The sequence below is a fragment of the Oncorhynchus keta genome, unplaced genomic scaffold (assembly GCF_023373465.1).
Source record: "Oncorhynchus keta strain PuntledgeMale-10-30-2019 unplaced genomic scaffold, Oket_V2 Un_contig_17093_pilon_pilon, whole genome shotgun sequence".
In the NCBI taxonomy this organism is placed as follows: Eukaryota; Metazoa; Chordata; class Actinopteri; order Salmoniformes; family Salmonidae; genus Oncorhynchus; species Oncorhynchus keta.
In genome coordinates, this window is record NW_026280285.1 from 1 (window position 1) to 5,000 (window position 5,000).

Below are 5,000 nucleotides of genomic sequence, written 5' to 3' on the forward strand. Positions count from 1 at the left end.
TGACATATCAGTATAGATATGCGTGACATATCAGTATAGATATGCCTGACATATCAGTATAGATATGCCTGACATATCAGTATAGATATGCGTGACATATCAGTATATGTGTGACATATGTATGACACCTGACATATCAGTATTTATATGTGTGACATATCAGTATAGATATGCCTGACATATCAGTATAGATATGCCTGACATATCAGTGTAGATATGCCTGACATATCAGTATAGATATGCCTGACCTATCAGTATAGATATATATGTGAATTATCAGTATTTATATGTGTGACATATCAGTATAGATATGCCTGACATATCAGTATAGATATGCCTGACATATCAGTATAGATATGCCTGACATATCAGTATAGATATGCCTGACATATCAGTATAGATATGCCTGACATATCAGTATAGATATGCCTGACATATCAGTATAGATATGCCTGACATATCAGTATAGATATGCCTGACATATCAGTATAGATATGCCTGACATATCAGTATAGATATGCCTGACATATCAGTATAGATATGCCTGACATATCCTGTGACATATCAGTATAGATATGCCTGACATATCAGTATAGATATGCGTGACATATCAGTATAGATATGCCTGACATATCAGTATAGATATGCCTGACATATCAGTATAGATATGCCTGACATATCAGTATAGATATGCGTGACATATCAGTATAGATATGCCTGACATATCAGTATAGATATGCGTGACATATCAGTATAGATATGCGTGACATATCAGTATAGATATGCGTGACATATCAGTATAGATATGCCTGACATATCAGTATAGATATACCTGACATATCAGTATAGATATACCTGACATATCAGTATAGATATACCTGACATATCAGTATAGATATACCTGACATATCAGTATAGATATGCGTGACATATCAGTATAGATATACCTGACATATCAGTATAGATATGCCTGACATATCAGTATAGATATGCGTGACATATCAGTATAGATATGCGTGACATATCAGTATAGATATGCGTGACATATCAGTATAGATATGCGTGACATATCAGTATAGATATACCTGACATATCAGTATAGATATGCCTGACATATCAGTATAGATATGCGTGACATATCAGTATAGATATGCGTGTGTCAGTATAGATATGCCTGACATATCAGTATAGATATGCCTGACATATCAGTATAGATATGCGTGACATATCAGTATAGATATGCGTGACATATCAGTATAGATATGCGTGTATCAGTATAGATATGCGTGACATATCAGTATAGATATGCCTGACATATCAGTATAGATATGCCTGACATATCAGTATAGATATGCGTGACATATCAGTATAGATATGCGTGACATATCAGTATAGATATGCGTGACGAAGACTGTGAGTATGACATATTTTCATATGTTCTTGTTGCACCACGGGGAATGAGTTGGTTCGGTGGGGTCTGCAGGGGGTGACTTTCTTTTCTTGCTTTTTCTATATTGTACAATATATTATATTGATTATTTATTATTATCTTTATTGTATAATACACTATATTGTTTAGGTTGCTTTCCTGAGTGCTAGCACTCTGATTCCCACACAGGAACCTCTTGTTACGCAGGGTTTTATGAATTCCTGTGCATTCGTTTAAATACAAAATGATCTAATGTCTATATAGAACTTGAGAAATTGTAAATGACTGTTTAATTATACCATGTTTATTCATTAAAATAAACATTTTGAGAGAAAATAAATATGTAATGTAGGCCTATTGTGTTACTGCAATGAGTTGATGTCTGATTACCTTTTATTTTATTGTTTTTTTATTTCACCTTTATTTAACCAGGTAGGCAAGTTGAGAACACCTTTATTTAACCAGGTAGGCTAGTTGAGAACACCTTTATTTAACCAGGTAGGCCAGTTGAGAACACCTTTATTTAACCAGGTAGGCCAGTTGAGAACACCTTTATTTAACCAGGTAGGCTAGTTGAGAACACCTTTATTTAACCAGGTAGGCCAGTTGAGAACACCTTTATTTAACCAGGTAGGCCAGTTGAGAACACCTTTATTTAACCATGTAGGCCAGTTGAGAACACCTTTATTTAACCAGGTAGGCCAGTTGAGAACATTTTTATTTAACCAGGTAGGCCAGTTGAGAACACCAATTTATTTAACCAGGTAGGCTAGTTGAGAACACCTTTATTTAACCAGGTAGGCCAGTTGAGAACACCTTTATTTAACCAGGTAGGCCAGTTGAGAACACCTTTATTTAACCAGGTAGGCCAGTTGAGAACACCTTTATTTAACCAGGTAGGCCAGTTGAGAACACCTTTATTTAACCAGGTAGGCCAGTTGAGAACACCTTTATTTAACCAGGTAGGCCAGTTGAGAACACCTTTATTTAACCAGGTAGGCCAGTTGAGAACACCTTTATTTAACCAGGTAGGCCAGTTGAGAACACCTTTATTTAACCAGGTAGGCTAGTTGAGAACACCTTTATTTAACCAGGTAGGCAAGTTGAGAACACCTTTATTTAACCAGGTAGGCTAGTTGAGAACACCTTTATTTAACCAGGTAGGCCAGTTGAGAACACCTTTATTTAACCAGGTAGGCTAGTTGAGAACACCTTTATTTAACCAGGTAGGCCAGTTGAGAACACCTTTATTTAACCAGGTAGGCCAGTTGAGAACACCTTTATTTAACCAGGTAGGCCAGTTGAGAACACCTTTATTTAACCAGGTAGGCCAGTTGAGAACACCTTTATTTAACCAGGTAGGCTAGTTGAGAACACCTTTATTTAACCAGGTAGGCCAGTTGAGAACACCTTTATTTAACCAGGTAGGCCAGTTGAGAACACCTTTATTTAACCAGGTAGGCCAGTTGAGAACACCTTTATTTAACCAGGTAGGCTAGTTGAGAACACCTTTATTTAACCAGGTAGGCAAGTTGAGAACACCTTTATTTAACCAGGTAGGCTAGTTGAGAACACCTTTATTTAACCAGGTAGGCCAGTTGAGAACACCTTTATTTAACCAGGTAGGCTAGTTGAGAACACCTTTATTTAACCAGGTAGGCCAGTTGAGAACACCTTTATTTAACCTGGTAGGCCAGTTGAGAACACCTTTATTTAACCAGGTAGGCCAGTTGAGAACACCTTTATTTAACCAGGTAGGCCAGTTGAGAACACCTTTATTTAACCAGGTAGGCTAGTTGAGAACACCTTTATTTAACCAGGTAGGCCAGTTGAGAACACCTTAATGTAACCAGGTAGGCCAGTTGAGAACACCTTTATTTAACCAGGTAGGCAAGTTGAGAATACCTTTATTTAACCAGGTAGGCCAGTTGAGAACACCTTTATTTAACCAGGTAGGCCAGTTGAGAACACCTTTATTTAACCAGGTAGGCCAGTTGAGAACACCTTTATTTAACCAGGTAGGCCAGTTGAGAACACCTTTATTTAACCAGGTAGGCCAGTTGAGAACACCTTTATTTAACCAGGTAGGCCAGTTGAGAACACCTTTGTTTAACCAGGTAGGCAAGTTGAGAACACCTTTATTTAACCAGGTAGGCCAGTTGAGAACACCTTTATTTAACCAGGTAGGCCAGTTGAGAACACCTTTATTTAACCAGGTAGGCCAGTTGAGAACACCTTTATTTAACCAGGTAGGCCAGGGGTTTGAATGGGTTTATGGCTGGTGGTTGAGTTATGGGTGGTGGATGGGTTAATGGGTGGTAGATGGGCCCATGGGTGGTGGATGGGTTTATGGGTGGGTTGGGTTTATGGCTGGTGGATGGATGGGTTTATGGGTGGTGGATGGGTTTATGGGTGGTGGATGGGTTTATGGGTGGTAGATGGGTTTATGGGTGGTAGATGGGTTTATGGGTGGTGGATGGGTTTATGGGTGGTTTAGTGGTTTATGGGTGGTGGATGGATGGATGGGTTGATGGGTGGTTGATGGGTTTATGGGGGTTGGATGGGTTTATGGGTGGTGGATGGATGGTGGATGGGTTTATGGGTGGTGGATGGATGGTGGATGGGTTTATGGGTGGTAGATGAGTTTATGGGTGGTGGTTGGGTTTATGGGTGGTAGATGGGTTTATGGGTGGTTTATGGGTTTATGGGTGGTGGGTTTATGGGTGGTGGATGGGTTTATGGGTAGTGGATGGGTTTATGGGTGGTGTATGGGTTTATGGGTGGTGGATGGGCTTATGGGTGGTGATGGGCTTATGGGTGAAGGATGGGTTTATGGGGGATGGATGGGTTTATGGGTGGTCATTGGGTTTATGGGTGGTAGATGGGGCTCTATGGGTATTACACAACCCACATCAAACATTTTGGGTCCGGGACCCCTTTTGTGAAAGCAAATTAATTACTTAAAAATCATACAATGTGATTTACTGGATTTTTGTTTTAGATTCCGTCTCTCACGGTTGAAGTGTATCTATGATAAACAATTACAGACCTCTACATGCTTTGTAAATAGGAAAACCTGCAAAATCGGCAGTGGATCAAATACATGTTCTCCCCACTGTATATATGTGAAATATATATTCTACATTTACATTTTAGTAATTTAGCAGACGCTGTTATCCAGAGTGACTTAAATGAGCAATTAGGGTTAAGTGCCTTGCTCAACGGCACATCGACAGATGGTTTACAGTTGGTCGGCTGATGAGACTTCAACAGCCTATTAGAGATCATACATTTGACCCAGCTGGTATTTCCAGGCCTCCTTTGGTTAAAACAGTGGACCTACTTACTTCACTGTCTCAGTGTCAGGGACAGGAACAGACCGTCCCCGACTAGACGAAGACTATCAACGAGATGTGTGACCTGTATAATAAATTGAAGTGTTTCTAGATCTTTCTCATATGTGGATGGGACCTAATGACAGCCTGACGTCCTCTTCGTGATTAACAGACACTTTCAGTGTCACTGACAAATAAATAATGAACTGAAATCTACCATATTCCACGAACGATTC